Source organism: Bos grunniens, chromosome 23, assembly GCF_055505025.1.
Source record: "Bos grunniens cultivar Pamir isolate PY7600 chromosome 23, Bosgru_T2T1.0, whole genome shotgun sequence".
Taxonomy (NCBI): domain Eukaryota; kingdom Metazoa; phylum Chordata; class Mammalia; order Artiodactyla; family Bovidae; genus Bos; species Bos grunniens.
The window spans coordinates 1,113,188-1,123,710 of record NC_141187.1 but is presented as its reverse complement, the minus strand read 5'-3'; the positions used below and the strand labels follow the sequence as shown (position 1 = coordinate 1,123,710).

The 10,523-nt window shown below is 37.5% G+C and overlaps 1 pseudogene; it reads left to right on the top strand.

Annotated features, from left to right (window-relative positions):
- Positions 1-9,308: 9,308 nt before the first annotated feature.
- LOC147346486 (olfactory receptor 4A47-like) lies at positions 9,309-10,523 on the top strand (annotated as a pseudogene).

Sequence of the window (10,523 nt, the reverse complement as noted above, 5' to 3'; positions counted from 1 at the left end):
CAGCCTGAAGTTAGGTAGGTTGATTCCTCCAGTTCCATTCTTCTTTCTCAAGATTGCTTTGGCTTTTTTCACTCAGTGTAATGTCTTTTACCCATTAAATGCTTTTAGAACTCTTGTTGAAAATTATCTAAACACATATAAAAGCTTTATTTCTAGACTGTCTTAATTCCGTTAATTTGTTGTCGGTCCTTATTCCAAAACTGGTTCTGTGACTACCATTGTTTTGTGTAATGATGTAGAATCAGGAATTATTAGGCCAACCACTTTCTCCTTTTCCAGGTTGTCTTCGCAAAAATTTGGAGTCCTTGAGATTCCATATGAATTTTTATATTTATGCCAAAAACATTTTTTTTGTTGTATTTTGATAAGTACTGCAGGCAATGGCACCCCACTCCAGTACTCTTGCCTGGAAAATCTCATGGACAGAGGAGCCTGGTAGGCTTCAGTCCATGGGGTCATGAAGAGTCCGACACGACTGTGCGATTTCACTTTCAGTTTTCACTTTCATGCCTTGGAAAAGGAAATGGCAACTCACTCCAGTATTCTTGCCTGGAGAATCCCAGGGATGGTGGAGCCTGGTGGGCTGCCGTCTATGGGGTCTCACAGAGTCGGACACGACTGAAGCGACTTAGCAGCAGCAGCAGCAGCACTGAATCTGGAGGTCACTTATGGTCATATTAACATTTTAATACTATTAAATAACCCAGTTCATAAAAGTCTTTCCATATATGTGTGTGTTCTATAATATCTCTGAATAACATTTTGTAGTTTTCAGTTTACAAGATTTTTGTCTCTTTGCTTATGTTTTTTTCTTAACTATTTTATTCTTTAAGATGTGCTTGTAAGTGGAATTATTTTCTTTATTTCTCCTGGGTTGTTCATTATGGTATAGAAATTCAACTCCATTTCATAAAAATCTCAACAACTTGGAGATAGAAGGAAGATATAATAAGGATACATTATGTCAATATTATTTTATATATTATCATATATTATATATCATTATATTATATATATTATATAATATACATATTATGTCAATATATTGACAAAATAAAGTCCATATAGTTACAGATTACAGGTAACAACATCCTCAACTTTGTTTTTTAATTTTTTAAATTTATTTATTTTAATTGGCACTAATTACTTTACAGTATTGTAGTTGTTTTTGCCATACACTTTGAAAGATTGAAAACTTCCCTATTAAAATATGGACGAAGAGGGCACACTCTCAGAAGCCTTTTTTAACATAGTATTACCATAAAAATTCTTGTGAAAATTTTAGAGTTTTCTAAGTATAACTCCTGTCAATTCTGAAAGTGAGATAATTTTATTAATTATCTCACTTTTTAAATTTAGTTTTACTTTCTGTAATAGTGCTTCTTTATTTTAAAAGGTTTTATTTTATATTGGAGTATAGCCAATTAATCAGTGTCACCAGTGGCTCAGTAGTAAAGAATCTACCTGCAATGCAGGAGACTCAGGAGAAAAGGGTTCAATTCCTGGGTTGAGAAGATTCCCTGAGGACATGGCAACCCACTCTAGTATTCTTGCGTGGATAATGCAGTGGACAGAGGAGCCTGGTGGGCTATAGTCCATGGTTCTCAAAGAACTAAATGTGACTGAAGTGACTGAAAATGAAGGCACAGTCATTAACAATGTTGTGATAGTTTCAGGTGGACAGCAAAGGGACCCAGGCATGGATACATGTATCCATTCTCCCCAAACTCTCTTCCCATTCAGCCTGCCAGATAACACTGAACAGAGCTTCCCGTGCTGTAGAGTGGGACCTTGTTGGTTATCCACTTTAAATGAAGTGGTTTAAACACATAGATCTCAGTCTTCCTAACTATCTCTCCCACATTGTTCTCTGCTGACAACCATAAGTTTGTTCTCTGAGTCTCTGAATCTGTTGTGCTTTGTTCATTGGTATCATTTCTTTAACAGTGCTTCCAAGGGTATTCGTTTTCTATTCTTTCAATCTCATCTTAAACATCTCCTTTTAGGAAAAATCATCTCTGGTTACATTATCTATAGTAGAATTTTCCCTCTTATTTTCTATCACACTACCTTATTTCTTAACTTATAAGAAGTGAAAAGAATAAAATTAATTTATTAAACCGTCTCTTTATTTGTTGTCTGAATCATAAATAAACAACATCCATGCAGGAGAAAAAATTTGCATGATTTTCCATCCAATTTTAGGAATTGCTGATCCCTCATGTAATGTACAATTTCTGGCATAACACAGGTGTCCTAACCTTTTAAAAATTAATAATTGAATGAATAATTAGCTATTATCTCTAAAATGCTAACACATTTAGTTGTGTTTTCTGATATAATTTTATATGTCTAACAAATTTTTAAGCTGAGAATAAGTTCATCTCAGTTCAGTCATTCAGTCATGTCCAACTCATTGCCACCCAATGGACTGTGGCAATCCAGTCTTCCTTGCCCATCACCATATCCCAAAGCTCACTCACATTCATATCCATCAAGTCAGTGATGCAATTCAACCATCTCATCCTCTGTTGTGCCTTCAATATTTCCCAGCATCAGGGTCATTTCAAATGAGTCAGTTCTTCATATAAGGTGGCCAAAGTATTGAAGCTTCAGCATCAGTCCTTCCAATGAATATTCAGGACTCATTTCCTTTAAGATGGACTGACTGGATCTGGGAACTGGAATGTAAAAGTAGGAAGTCAAAAAACACCTGGAGTAACAGGCAAATTTGGCCTTGAAATACGGAATGAAGCAGGGCAAATACTAATAGAGTTTTGCCAAGAAAATGCACTGGTCACAGCAAACACCCTCTTCCAACACCACAAGAGAAGACTCTACACATGGACATCACCAGATGGTCAACATCGAAATCAGATTGATTATATTCTTTGCAGCCAAAGATGGAGAAGCTCTATAATACAGTCAACAAAAACAAGACCAGGAGCTGACTGTGGCTCAGATCATGAAGTCCTTAATCCCAAATTCAGACTTAAATTGAAGAAAGTAGGGAAAACCACTAGACCATTCAGGTATGACCTAAATCAAATCCCTTATGATTATACAGTGGAAGTGAGAAATAGATTTAAGGGCCTAGATCTGATAGATAGAGTGCCTGATGAACTATGGAATGAGGTTCGTGACACTGTACAGGAGACAGGATCAAGACCATCCCCATGGAAAAGAAATGCAAAAAAGCGAAATGGCTGTCTGGGGAGGCCTTACAAATAGCTGTGAAAAGAAGTGAAGCGAAAAGCAAAGGAGAAAAGGAAAGATCTGAATGCAGAGTTCCAAAGAATAGCAAGAAGACATAAGAAAGCCTTCCTCAGTGATCAATGCAAAGAAATAGAGGAAAACAACAGAATGGGAAAGCCTAGAGATGTGTTCAATAAAATTAGAGATACCAAGGGGATATTTCATGCAAAGATGGGCTCGATAAGGGACAAAAATGGTATGGACCTAACAGAAGCAGAAGATATTAAGAAGAGGTGGCAAGAATACACAGAAGAACTGTACAAAAAAGATCTTCAAGACGCAGATAATCATGATGGTGTGATGACTGACCTAGAGCCAGACATACTGGAATGTGAAGTCAAATGGGTCTTAGAAAGCATCACTATGAACAAAGCTAGTGGAGGTGATGGAATTCCAGTTGAGCTATTTCAAATCCTGATAGATGATGCTGTGAAAGTGCTTCACTCAAATGCCAGCAAATTTGGAAAACTCAGCAGTGGCCACAGGACTGGAAAAGGGCATTCATTCCAATCCCAAAGAAAGGCAATGCTAAAGAATGCTCAAACTATTGCACAATTGCATTCATCTCACATGCCAGTAAAGTAATGCTCAAAATTCTCCAAGCCAGGCTTCAGCAATACGTGAACCATGAACTTCCTGATGTTCAAGCTGGTTTTAGAAAAGGCAGAGGAACTAAAGGTCAATTTGCCAACATCCCCTGGATCATGGAGAAAGCAAGAGAGTTCCAGAAAAACCTCCATTTCTGCTTTAGTGGATATGCCAAAGCCTTTGACTGTTTGGATCACAATAAACTGTGGAAAATTCTGAAAGAGATGGGAATACCAGACCACCTGACCTGCCTCTTGAGAAATCTGTAATCAGGTCAGGAAGCAACAGTTAGAACTGGACATGGAACAACAGACTGTTTCCCAATAGGAAAAGGAGTATGTCAAGGCTGTATATTGTCACCCTGCTTATGTAACGTATATGCAGAGTACATCATGAGAAATGCTGAACTGGAAGAAGCACAAGCTGGAATCAAGATTGCTGGGAGTAGTATCAATAACCTCAGATATGCAGATGACACCACCCTTATGGCAGAAAGTGAAGAGGAACTAAAAAAGCCTCTTGATGAAAGTGAAAGTGGAGAGTGAAAAAGTTGGCTTAAAGCTCAACATTCAAATAATGAAGATCATGGCATCCGGTCCCATCACTTCATGGGAAATAGATGGGGAAACAGTGGAATCAGTGTCAGACTTTTTTTTTTGGGGGGGGGGCCTCCAAAATCACTGCAGATGGTGATTGCAGCCATGAAATTAAAAGACTCTTACTCCTTGGAAGGAAAGTTATGGCCAACCTAGATAACATATTCAAAAGCAGAGCCATTACTTTGCCAACAAAGGTCTGTCTAGTCAAGGCTATGGTTTCTCCTGTGGTCATGTATGGATGTGAGAGTTGGACTGTGAAGAAAGCTGAGTGCCGAAGAATTGATGCTTTTTAACTGTGATGTTGGAGAAGATTCTTGAGAGTCCCTTGGACTGCAAGGAGATCCAACCAGTCCATTCTGAAGGAGATTAGCTCTGGGATTTCTTTGGAAGGAATGATGCTAAAGCTGAAACTCCAGTACTTTGGCCACCTCATGTGAAGAATTTAGTCATTGGAAAACACTCTGATGTTGGGAGGGATTGGGGGCAGGAGTAGAATGGGACGACAGAGGATGAGATGGCTGGATGGCATCACTGACTCGATGGACATGAGTCTGAGTGAGCTCCAGGAGTTGGTGATGGACAGGGAGGCCTGGCGTGCTGCAATTCATGGGGTTGCAAAGAGTAGGACTCAACTGAGCGACTGAACTGAACTGGTTGGATCTCTGTGCAGTCCAAGGGACTCTCAAGAGTCTTCTCCAACAACACAGTTCAAAAGCATCAATTCTTCTGCTCTCAGCTTTCTTTATAGTCCAACTCTCACATCCATACATGACCATTTGAAAAGCCATAGCTTTGACTAGATGGACCTTTGTTGGTAAAGTAATGTCTTTCCTTTTTAATATGCTGTCTCGGTTTGTCATAGTTTTTCTCCCAAGGAGCAAGTGTCTTTTGATTTCATGGCTGCAGCCACCATTTGCAGTGATTTTGGAGCCCAATAAAATAAGATATGTCACTGTTTCCATTCTTTCCCAATATATTTGCCATGAACTGATGGGACCAAATGCCACGACCTTTGTATTTTGAATGTTGAGCTATAGCCAGCTTTTCCCTTTTCTCTTTCATTATCATCAAGAAGCTCTTTTGTTCTTTGCTTTCTGCCATAAGGTTGGTGTCATCTGCATATCTGAGGTTATTGATATTTCTCCCAGCAATCTTAATTCCAACCTGTTCTTCATCAAGCCCAGCATTTCATATGTTGTACTCTGCATTTAAGTTAAATAAACGGTGAAAATATATAGCCTTGACTAACTCCTTTTGCAATTTAACCCAGTCCATTGTTCCATGTCCAATTCCAACTGTTGCTTCTTGACGTGCATACAGATTTCTCAGGAGATCCATATGGTGGTCTGGTATTCCCATCTGTTAAGAATTTTCCACAGTTTGTTGTGATCCACACAGTCAAAGACTTTGGCATAGTCAATAAAGCAGAAGTAGATTTTTTTTCTGGAACTCTCTTGCTTTTTCGAGGGTTCAACACATGTTGGCAATTTGACCTCTTGTTCCTCTGTCTTTTCTAAATCCAGTTTGAACATCTGAAAGTTTTCAGTTCACATACTGTGGAAGCCTGGCCTGGAGAATTTTGAGCATGGCTTTGCTAGGTTGTGAGATGAATGTGATTGAGCGGTAGTTTGAATATTCTTTGGCATTGCCCTTATTTGGGGTTGGAATGAAAATGGACATTTTCCAGTCCTGTGGCAACTGCTGAGTTGTCCAAATCGCTGGCATATGAGTCCAGCACTTTAACAGAGTCATCTTTTTGGATTTGAAATAGCTCAACTGGAATTCCATCGCCTCACTAGCTTTGTCCATAGTGCTGCTTCTTAAGGCCCACTTGACTTCGCATTCCAGGATGTCTGGCTCTAGGTGAGTGATCACACCATCATGATTATCTGGGTCATGAAGATCGTTTGTGTATAGTTCTTCTGTGTATTCTTGCCACCTCTTCCTAATATCTTTTGACTCTGTTAGGTCTATAACATTTCTGTCTTTTATTGTGACCATCTTTGCATGAAATATTCCCTTGGTGTCTCTAATTTTCTTGAAGAGATCTCTAGTCTTTCCCATTCTATTATTTTCCTCTATTTCTTTGCATTCATTACTGAGGAAGGCTTTGTTATCTCTCCTTGCTATCCTTTGGAACTCCGCATTCAAATAGGTATATCTTTCCTTTTCTCCTTTGCCTTTAGCTTCTTTTATTTTCTCAGTTATTTGTAAGGTCTCCTTAGGCAACAATTTTTCCTTTTTTTGCATTTCTTTTTTGGGGGGATGATCTTGGTCACTGCCTCCTATACAATGTCATGAACCTCTGTCCATAATTCTTCAGGCATTCTGTCTATCAGATCTAATCCTTTGAATCTATTTGTCACTTCCACTATACAATCATAAGGGATTTGATTTAGATCATACCTGAATGATCCTGTGGTTTTCTCTACTTTCTTTTTTTTTTTTTAATTAAATTAAATTTTTTTTATTTTTTAACTTTACAATATTGTATTGGTTTTGCCATATATGAACATGAATCTGCCACAGGTATACTTTCTTCTATTTAAGAATTTTTTTAATTAAAATTAAAATTTAATTTAAATTTAAAATTTAAGATTTTTTTTTGCTCTATACAGTCAGCAAAATCAAGACTGGAAGCTGACTGTTACTCAGATCATGAACTACTTATTGCCAAGCTGAGAATATTGAGTAGTAATTAAAAGAATGGAAAATCTTCCTACACCAGGTGCGGGAAATATATAACAAATAAGTTCACTGGGACAAAAACATTGGGTTGACTTTTTATTCTTGATTGACTGTAGTACCATAAAGATTCTAAAGTTATTTTTCCATAATTATGTTGCATCATTATGATGTTTAAAATGAAATTTGGTCTAATAATATCTTTAACTTTAGATGTTCTTTTAAAACTTTGTGGAAAATTCCAGTGTATTAACTAAAGCAAGAATCAGTCTTAGATGCATTCCAGTTTGAATACTCCATGATAAATTCAACTGGAAGGGATGAAATGTCCCATAATCTCACCCTTAACAGGGAGAAGATGCTATCCACTCAGTGACTGTAATACATTTTTCAGGAGGTCATTTCTTACGTTTAAAGCATGACAAAAAAATTACAGCAAAATATTTCAAAATCTGAAATCAATTAGTCTGTCCATGTTAATGTGAGTGTGACAAGAGCTAAACATTCAAATTCTATTTTTCATTTTGATGTTAGTAGGGAATAAGTTGTGAAAAACTTCCCTAGGAAATGGCTAGTTGATATCTATCTATGTTTCTATGAATATGGCGGATTTGCTGGTCATTTTGATACATTTCCTGATATGATAAACTTTTTTTTCCCTGTATGCCATGGAACTCCTTTGAAATAATCTATATTTTATATAAACATGAACTTCTGAATAATCAGAAGACTCAGTGGAGAAAAAGGACAGACTGACAGATGAAATAAACTGAAGCAATAAGGCAGAATTTGGCCTCTGTCATCAAACTGGATGGAAAATAATTTCAAGTGTTTATGAGTAACTTCAAATCATCCTTAGATTCTGAACAAACATCCACAAGGTAAGACTAAAAGAAAATAATTAGAACAAGGCTCACAGTTGTATGACTTTCTTTATGTAAGAAATTAAATTACTTTGAAGTCAAACAAACTTAAATTCAGTTCTAGATATATCACTTAGAAATGTGTGATTTTGGGGAAATGAATGATATGTTCTGAGTGTTAAATTCCTCAAGTATAAAATGGCAATCGCATTTCTTGTTATTGTAAATATTAAATATGATACATTAGACTATGAGTGGAGTGCATGATTGGAATATACTGTAGCAGTTTTGAGCAATACAGTGACATCATCGGAATAAAACTGAAAAGACAAATTTGAGCTGCTTTAGGAGAACCAATTTTTAGAGAATAAACACACAAAAAAAACTTGGTAGGAGGGTACTGCAGTAGAACAGGAAGAAATTAAGAAGGGAATGAAAAATTAGTGATATATTTTGAAAGTAGAGTCAACAGGATTTAACAAAGTTTTATGAGAGTATCAAGTGCAGAGGACTGCAATTTTTTTGTCAGGACAATAGCATAGAAAATGATAGTATTTAATGAGACAAATAAAGAATGCTTCTTTAAATTTTGTATAGGAACTGCTTCTGTTTTTATGGAAAAGTTAAAAGCTAATTTTATAAATACTCAATTGTCAATCAACTGGATGTCAAAAACTAGAGGTGTTGCATATATAAATTTGAAAACTAAGGGAGAGAGAGGGGCTGGAGACATAAAATTAGACTGCTGCAGCATTTACTGGTCAGGAAAAGGTAAATATCCACCTAAAGACCTAAGATGTATCAATGAGGTCTGAGACAATTCAAGACAGCGATCTACTCATAGTTTAGTCAACTCACATTGATTATGTAAATTACCTTAAGAGAGTCACAGGTATTACACATTTGTGACTTTATAAATGGTGCTTCTTTTCATGGAATTCTCTTCCCTTTAAAAAAAATTTTTTTTTTATTCTCTCATTAAAAACAACAGCAACAACAGCTGAAGCATTGCTTCCTTTGGGAAGTCTTCTCTGCTTCCAGTTTGATATACACCTGTGATATGACTGTTAGCACTTTGTGAATATTCAGTTAATGGCTGGAATTGATTCCTCATTATGTGTCATAGTATTGAGGGTAGTGTTCTATGGCTTATTCAAGCTGGTAATTAAAATATCCATGGCACATTGGACCCAAAAGATACTCCATTCACATTCTTCTAATGAATGGATAAATGAAAATTTAAACATTTAATTCTTTACTCCCTTGTTTTGTAGGTAAACTGCTTCTTATATGTGAATTCAGCTCTTGTAAGAACTAGATGGAACCAAGGAACAATTTATCTTACTTTGTCCTCTCAGGCCTCAAAAAGAATCCAAAGGAGCAAAAAGTACTTTTTGTCATGTTCCTGGTCTTTTACATTTTGACTGTACTGGGCAACTTTCTCATTATCATTACTGTAACTGTCAGTAAGACTCTGAACTCACCAATGTACTTTTTTTCTTGCTAGCTTAGCGTTTATGGATGTCACTTATTCTTCTTCTACTACCCCCAGATTGATTTCAGACTTGTTCTTTGTGGGAGTGGGGGGAACATATCTTTTAAATCTTGCATGACTCAGCTGTTTGCAGAGCACATTTTTGCTGGATCAGGGGTCTTCCTTCTACTGGTGATGGCCTATGACTGCTATGTGGCCATCTGCAAGCTCTTGCATTATTTGGTGATCATGAGGCAAAGGCTATGTGTTGTGCTGCTGGTGGTGTCCTGGGTTGGAGGTTGTCTACACTCAGTAATTCAACTTTGTACTGTTTATGGGCTCCCATTCTGTGGTCCCAATATCATTGATCACTATATGCGTGACAGGTACCCATTATTGAAACTCGTCTGCACTGACACCTATGTCAGTGACCTTTTAGTTGCATTCAATGGAGGACTGATTTGCACTCTTGGGTTTTTGCTCTTACTCGTCTCCTATGGAGTCATCCTGCTCTATCTGAAGAACCTGAGTCAGAAAGGGAGGCAGAAATCCCTTCAGACATGTGGTTCCCACATCACTGTGGTTGTCTGCTTCTTTGTTTCCTGTATTTTCATGTATGTAAGACCTGCTAGGCAATGGCACCCCATTCCAGTACTCTGCCTGGAAAATCCCATGGACGGAGGAGCCTGGTGGGCTACAGTCCATGGGGTCGTTAAGAGTTGGACATGACTAAGCGACTTCACTTTCACTTTTCACTTTCATGCATTGGAGAAGTAAATGGCAACCCACTCCAGTGTTCTTGCCTGGAGAATCCCAGGGACGGGGGAGCCTGGTGGGCTGCCATCTCTGGGGTCGCACAGAGTCGGACACGACCGAAGTGACTTAGCAGCAGCAGCATCAAGACCTGCTAAAACATTCCCCATTGATACACTACTGAGTGTGTTTTATACAATCATAATGCCCATGATGAACCCATTAATTTACAGTCTAACAAATTCTGAGTTGACTTATGCTATGAAGATGCTCTGGAGAAGAAACATTGTATCTCATATTAATTAA